The 8,147-nt window shown below is 46.0% G+C and overlaps 1 non-coding gene across 1 annotated transcript; it reads right to left on the bottom strand.

The window, feature by feature from the left end:
* Window positions 1-2,875: 2,875 nt before the first annotated feature.
* LOC149862944 (U6 spliceosomal RNA) lies at window positions 2,876-2,981 on the bottom strand. The gene has a single exon (XR_016443398.1). It is a non-coding gene; the product is annotated as a U6 spliceosomal RNA (small nuclear RNA).
* Between the last annotated feature and the right edge of the window lie 5,166 nt (window positions 2,982-8,147).

Below are 8,147 nucleotides of genomic sequence, written 5' to 3'. Positions count from 1 at the left end.
CTGAACACAAGTGCATGGCTGCAAACAGCTTCCAAAATGGTCAGCTGGGTGACTGAGGAACATGAGTCCTTATGGCAGGTGGCTGGCAGGCTCTGGGACCACTGATCTCTCCAAGCTGGCCAGGGAGCCACAGGCATGAAGGGTTTATCCTGCACAGCTAGTCTGGCTGCCAAGATGCCCACCTGCAGCTGCAGTGTTGTTTCTTCTGCACTACTGCCTGGCCAGCCACCTCCCCATGCATGCTGGGGTCCCCAAGACATATACCTTGCTCTGCCTCTTCAGCCTCACCGTGGGGCTGCTTCACATGCAGGCTGCCTCATGTTGCCTCCCCCTCTTTGCATGAGGTATCAGATAAAGATGTTACAAAATGTAGCCTCTTTTGTAACTTGTGTCTGTGGAGCTCCCAGCTTGTCTCTGTTTTCAGAATGGGAGAGGGGACCGGGAGCAGAGAGTTCAGTCTGTGGGTTTTTCAGCCCAAGGTGAGGGGGATGCAATTCACCCACCCCACCATTCAGCACCAGCTGGGGAGCCCCAAGAATGAGCTCCCTCCACTGCCTTTCCCCTCTCCCATTCTGAAAAGAGCAGCGCTGGCAGAGCGCCTAGCCATTGTTATGGGAAACTGGCTGCAGGCTCCCAGGGGCAGCTAGATTCACCAGCCCCTTGGAAACAACAGTGAACTTCTCTTTGGTCTGGGGTAACATTGTAACTCAGAACACTTTCCAGAAATTGTTCTGAGATACAGCTGGAAGGTGCACTTTTGTCTGTACCATTAATTTAATCAAGAAACTGAAGTGTCCATCCTTAAAGTAAAGATTTTCAGCCTAAAATATGAATTGTTTTCAAAAGAAAAGGCAATTTTTGCCTTTCTGTTCCTTACAAAAAGAATTTTCTACTTCCCTGAATAAGGCAGTACCTGGAAACACATATCTTGCTTTTTGCAAGGGGCAGGATCCTCTGTAACGTCAGGAACATACTACTTTAACTATATTTTTCCCTCTTACTATGATTTTAATGAGTACATTATTAAACAGGGAATTTATTTATTACCTTGGTCATGGATGTAGATTTATAAAGAATCTAATGGAAATGTGATGATGCTATTGGCTTCCTTCATCTACAATTTGATCTAAAGGTGACTTTTTCTTAAACTAAGTTCTAAAACTCATGCAAACACATCCATGCCCTTTAAGCAGACAGTTTTATTATCTAACAAAACAAATCTCTCCCTTCTTTTGACTTGGTTCTCACAGTGCAATATGTTCAGTTTATATTCAGTTTATAGTCTTGCCTTTCTAACACAGAACCTTGTAATTTGACTTTTGTTTAACCCTGAAAACCACTTAATTAACATGTTAATAATAGGTTAGAGGGTATATCCTTATCATATTACATTATATCCAAACAGATAAATATAAGAAAATAAATAAAGCCCATGCCCAGATCTAACTCAAAATACAGAGCCAATAATACACACCATCAGCTTCAGTGTGTAGGAAACTATCCAAGTCTCTTATTTAAATAGACATCCACATGTGGATGTGGATGTTCAGATAGTTGGTGAGTAGTAGTATGTATAGTTTCATGCTAATGCAGATGCCTCTAAAAAGCAGGCAAATTAGGTTGAAGTACATTGAGAAACTGTTAACTTATGCCAATGTCAGCTAATGAAAACACCCACTAGCCCTCCTCCGCCCCCACAGGGGTTTTGTAGGTACAACTTCTGCAAACACTTCAGTGTTATTCTTGAGAAAGAGACTTTCAAGGAACCTAAGGAGGATGCTACTCAGTGTCATTATTGCTCAGACCAGTCTATGGAGATAGATATAAATCATCTCATGACTTAGACCCTTTAATACTGGTCTGAATAGTACAAAAGATAACACATAAGGTGGGAAAATGTGACCTGACAGGATGGCTGACTAGATCATAATTCTTTTTCCCCTAAATTCTGTGATAACTCATAAAGGGGAAATAAGGAGGCTGGAGGTTATTCTTAAATATTATGTACTTTATACATAATATTTAATGGACTTGTGTACATTAGTTTAAAGAGGTAATCTGCAACCTTATTTTTCACTACCAAATCAAACTCGGAGCCCGTAGTACTGCAGAGAAAGCTGTGGGGAGAATCTTCTGTCCTGATAAAAATGAAGCAAATGCTATCTCAGAGTTCAGCAGGAAGTCTCCATGGCTAGGGACAGAAGTTACACATAAACCAGTTTAAGTGATCAGAAACCGGTTTAAACCTGTAACAGAACAGAACTTCACTGCACATGAACCAGTTTCAAAATGGCTGAAACATGTTTAAGATAAACCTCATTTAATGCAGTATCAGACTTAACTGATTTATGAAACTTCTGTCCCAGACCCCTTCCTGCTTCAAGTTAAATCTGAGTCCCTTAGCATCCCAGCATAGTTTGCAGCCCTGGGTTGGGCTGTGCTGTCTGCTTCAGAGATGAGGGTTGGCTCCTCCCTTTGGGCCCCAGTGATAGCTGGCTGATGAGAGGGTAAGGGTAGGGGTGGGAATCCCAACTGGGAACCGCGGCCAGGTCTGCCTAGGGGGAGGAAGGAACAGCCTCCTCCAGACTTTGCCCCACTGGATGGAGTGGAGGCATGAGTGGGGTGTGGGGAGAAGCCTGGGAGGGACTGCCCCTAGGTAGACTCCAGCTGACCGCCTGCTATCCATTTATTCTTTCCCATTGGGATCACCACTTTGGCCAATATACACAGCAGAGGGACAGTGTAAGCACGAGGAATCTAACCCTATCTTGCTCACTCTTCTCAGTAAATTCCTTTTTTTTTTTTTTCATAGATTGTGACGCTGGAAGGGACCTCAGAAGATCATAGGGTCCAGCCCCCTCCACCAGGCAGAAAAAAATAAATGGAATGCTTCATGAATTTGCATGTCATCCTTGTGCAGGGGCCCTGCTAATCTTTTATGTATCATTCCAATTTTATATATGTGCTGCCAAAACAAGCACCGCACCTTTCTGAGGATAAATCTTCCTGAAAGTTGCATCAGGATTAATCTCAGACATTTTTTTCAACAGTGGTTAGAGATTTTTTTTTCTCACCACAAAAGGAAACGCATGAATTAGAAATGCAGCTGGGTCCTTCTAACTACATACAACTTGAAAAGGCTAGTTTATTAAACCCTAACCAGTAAGTTTATTACTTACAAGTTAAACAGAAGACAGTCAAAGTTCCTCTTGAAACCCAAGGGAAGAGCAGTGTCCACCTGCTCATCTAGCTAGGTGGGGTGTGTATGTGTGTGCCTGGCTGGGGGTGAGGATGGCAGTGGTGACCCAAAAGCAGCAGAGAGAAGAAGTGAGCCCTGTGCTTGGTCAGCAGCATGAGGAACTTGCATCCTGCATATGAAAAGCTCCAAGGTGAGGCTGGAGAGGCAGAGCAAGGCGCATGCCCCAAAGGTCCCAGGCTGGCCCGGGCATGCACAGGGGGCAGCTGGCCAGGCAGTGGCACAGAGGCAACACCGCTGCAGCTATGGGCAGGCATCTTGGTGGCAAGACTGGCTGCATAGGATGAGCCCTTCATGCCCTCACCTGCCCTGGCCAGCTTAGAGGAGCCAGCACGCCCAGAGTCCAGTAGCTGCCCACCGCAGGGGCTCATGTGTTTGCCACCACCACTGCTGACACCACCGTGCCCCACAGATGAGCAGGCACTATGCAGGGGGTGCAGCGGTGGTGGCTTGAGGAACATGAGTCCTTATGGCAGGTGGCTGGCAGGCTCTGGGACCACTGATCTCTCCAAGCTGGCCAGGGAGCCACAGGCATGAAGGGTTTATCCTGCACAGCTAGTCTGGCTGCCAAGATGCCCACCTGCAGCTGCAGTGTTGTTTCTTCTGCACTACTGCCTGGCCAGCCACCTCCCCATGCATGCTGGGGTCCCCAAGACATATACCTTGCTCTGCCTCTTCAGCCTCACCGTGGGGCTGCTTCACATGCAGGCTGCCTCATGTTGCCTCCCCCATCATCTGCAGGTTCCTCATGCTGCCAGCCAGATGCAGGGCTCACTCTCTGCTGCACTCAGGTTGCCACTGCCACCCCCACCCAGGCACACACATATACCTCCCCCTCAACCTGGGTAGATGAGCAGGTAGACCTGGCTCTTCCCTGGGTTTCAAGAGGAACTTTGACCGTCTTCTGTTTAACTTGTAAGTAATAAACTCACTGGTCTGGGTGTAATAAGCTATCCCTTTCAAGTCTCATGTAGTCAGAAGGACCCAGCTGCATTTCTAATTAGTTTGTAGAGTGCTACTGCAAGAAAAAATATCTAACTGCTGTTGAAAAAATGGTCCGAGATAAGTCCGCCTGCAGTTTGCATCAGGATTATACCTCAGAAGGGAATTTACCATAGAGAAGAGTGAGAAAGATAGGGTTAGATTCTCCCTGCTTACACTGTCTCTCTGCTGTCTACATTGGCCAAAATGGGGATCCCTATGGGAAAGAATAAATGGGTAGCAAGCTGTCAGCCGGAGTTTACCTGGGGCAGTCCCTCCCAGGCTTCTCCTCACACCCCACTCATGCTTCCACTCCCTCCAGCTGGAGTTTTCCTGGAGGAGTTTGCCTCCCTCCCATGCATACCCACCTTACACACATGTACCCCCCTCCAACATTCCCCCCACCTAATAAATCACAGGCAGCTGGGCATTCTCCACAGCCAATCTTCCCCTGCCTCCTTTCTGCCCCCCCTCTTCCCCACAATGCTTCACTTCAAAGGAGAAAGTGAAGCGGTCCAAGCAACTGCCTTCCCCTGTCCCAGGGAGATTTGCAAGCCCAGGCTTTGCTGGCTGCCCCTGCAGGAGATCTGTGCACCCTGTTCCTCTTATCTTTGCCAGTCTCAAGCCTCCCTAGCAAACCAGAGAGTTTGGGTGCAAGATTTGCAGTGGCTAGCAGCAGTCATTCACTTGGGGGAGAATAGGGGATAACAGAAGTAGTGGATTTGAGTGTGTGGAGGGGCAGCTGGTGCCTTTTTAGCTGATGCTTTGGGACTGAGGCTAGGGTCTTATGCAGGCCACAGTTGGGGTTTAATGTGCCTGCCACCCCCAGCTCTACTAGTCTTGGGCTGAGGTCTGGCCATGCCCTCTCCTCTTGAACAGAGAAGGGAGAAGAGTCTTGGAGCTTCAATGCCTTTGTGCCTTCCCTTTGGCAGTGGCTGGCATACTGGGAGGTATGCTCTAATGCCCCTCTCCCCCTGGCTTCAGGCCGGAGCCACTGCAGGCATGTGGCTGCATTCCCTAAATCAAAAGTGAATATCTGTTCACTTGCTTCTCAGTTTAATCTCTGCAGTTTAGACTAACATGCAAAGACTGAATCAATTTAACGTTGGGCTTTTTCAGTGTCTGTACTTAGCCCATTAACCTGGGATCTTTTGAAAATTTAATGGATTATTTTGATCAGCAAGTACAACCATGTGCTTGGCAAATAAGTATTCCCAAACTCAGGATCCATTCCTTGCAGCATATTCCAACAACATGAAAGGCCATTAAATAATGAACATTTGTTTGCTAATAAGTTGACCAATGATAAAGCAGTAGGTCAATAAAGAAGGTGATCTAGGAATAAATTAGACACAAATGTCTCGTCCATTTTATATTTATGTGAGTCTATTGATCTTAGCATATATAAAAAGTAGTTTCAGCTCTCTCTCTCTCTGCTTTTTCAGCAGAAATTATTCAGTCTTAAACACTCTATCATGCTGTATAGCACAATGACATTTCCATTAAAAGGTAAATAAAACTCAAATGAATATAAATGTCACTGCACCTCACAATTCTTGTCAGGGACACTAAAATATCAATCTAATATGCTTATATTTAAGTATCAGTAACCTTTTTATTATAATTCAGAGAGCCAAATTATTATAAAGGAAGATAAATATTCATAAAGGGATAAATTAGATATTAATAGAGAAAAAGACTGGGACAAGACGTCTTCTTTACATACTATTCTATATCTTTTATTACAAAAACAAATTAAAGTAGGCTGCACAAAATATAAATTTGAACTGAAGTTTTCAAGGGGGAAAAAAAATCAATCCTATAAGATTTGGAAGTCCTAATTTCTACCAGACCAAACCTAAGCAATCTATGATGCATCATAGAAATTATATCTGGAGGACTGATTAGGTTCTCTAGGGAAGAAATGTTCCTCATGTTGGTTTATTTAGAATTTTATTTATTTATTGAGTTCCCATATTAAATAATTTAACCATCAGGTTCTCACCAAATGTTACCTTCATCTCAGGGCCAATGTGTTTTCATTTTGAGTATTACCTACAGGCTCCAGCATCTTTTATCCAGGGTCCTAACTGGTGGTTGTATAAAGCTAAGAGTAAAGGAGAACAAATCCCTTATGTTGCTTGTTTCCTTATGGCTTAAGGACTTTTTCCCCCCTTTATGTTCTTCCTGACCTATTCACCTCAAGATGGGCTTGTTAATAAGGTACACACATTAGAATCTTTTACACACTTTTTTTATTTGCCCAATTGAATACACTTGCTTCATTATTTTGATATGTCCATACCTATGGGCTAGGGACAGACATTCAAAAAGTTGGAGCCTGAATTGGTTAAATCTTTGCCGGTTAGTCTAATCTGCCTAGATTGAACCAATTTGCGAGTGAATAGACTTTCACTGTTAACTCCAGAAATGCAGGTGAGCTGTTATGCAGCCATGCCCCAGCAGTAGCCTGGAGTGAACTGGCCAGGGAGGGGTTTTAATTCCCCTCTCCCTGTTCCACCATCCTGGACTGGAGCTGGGGTCCAACTGCTGCTCTCCTCACACTGCTACAGTGGTGGGGACAGGGCCAGGGCTGGCTGGCATGGCCCTCTGAGGCAGAGGGGGCAGAGAGGAGGTTATCCCCCCTCTATTCCCTGGTAACTGTAGCTGGGGTTTGCCTGCCCTGACCACCGCTGCCACCACTTGCTGGGTGAGTGGAGAGATAAACCCCCTTCTGATCCCTCTGCCAGACACCAGAGGAAGGGGGAAATAACCTGCTCTCTCTGCCCTGTCTACTAATGGGCCATGCCAGATCACCTCTGGCTGTGCTCCCACCCCTGCCGCTGGAACGGTGAGGCGGCAGGACCCTTGGTGGGGGCAGCACCCCCTGTCCTCATGTCCCAGAGCACGAGCCTTTTCCTGGCAGGAGAGGCTACGAGTGGGGGGGTCAGAGCTGCTGTGGACTACATAGGGTGAGCAACAGCTCTGGGGCTCACCTCAAATCCTCCCCTGAGTGCTGCCACCACTCACCCCATGCAGACTGTGGCAGCCTTCCCTGCCCTGCCCCTGCCTGCAGCATGGCCCCCACACTGGGAAGAGGCTTGTGCTGCAGGAAACCATGACAGGGGCTGCATCCCCCATCACAGTCACTCCCCACTTGATGCTCCAGCAGGGCAGAAGTGCAGCCGGAGGCCAGCCAGCAGGACCCCCTGGGGGGCGGGGCAGCGAGGGAGGTTATTCTCCCTCCCTTCAGCATCTGGCAGAGGGGCAGGAAGGGGCTTATCCCACTGCCTGCCTAATGCAGGGAGTAAGCAGTGGCAGTTGGGGTGGGCAGAATCCCTAGTTATTATGAACAGAAATATCTAGTTGGGTGCTAAATAAAGACCTGAATCACAGCTCTCTCTCTCATCTGTTATAGGGATATTTTGGGTGTAAGCAAGATAATGAAGATAATGCACCTCAGAATGTATCTCTGCACATAAAGCTGACAGCTCCTTGTTCCATCGGAGTACTGCCCTTTACACAGGCCAATACATTTTCTGTTTGATTTTGTGGGTATGGAGAGGTGAGATTGTCACATGGTATAGATGTGGTAATATAAAGTTTATGTGCCAATAGAATGCAGGTCATCTAGAAAAAGTTCTGCAGCTATTTTTAATTCACTTCTATACTGGCCTCATCCAATGCCCAGCAAAGGAAATGGCAATTTTCCCTTGATTTCACTGGCCATTGAATTAAATCTATAGACAACTCAGACTTCTAAATTTATAGAAATGAGACTGAACATCACTGTTCCTAATTTCTTCACTTTTTAAGACCCTGTACATATCATACATGTGAGCTGAACTAATACAACATAATATCATATCATACACTACTATTTCTATCATGGTTAGGTAAGTGCTAGGGA

This window comes from Crocodylus siamensis, chromosome 6, assembly GCF_052110815.1.
Source record: "Crocodylus siamensis isolate JL-2025a chromosome 6, ASM5211081v1, whole genome shotgun sequence".
NCBI classification, from domain to species: Eukaryota; Metazoa; Chordata; order Crocodylia; family Crocodylidae; genus Crocodylus; species Crocodylus siamensis.
This window is presented reverse-complemented; position numbering and strand designations above follow the sequence as displayed.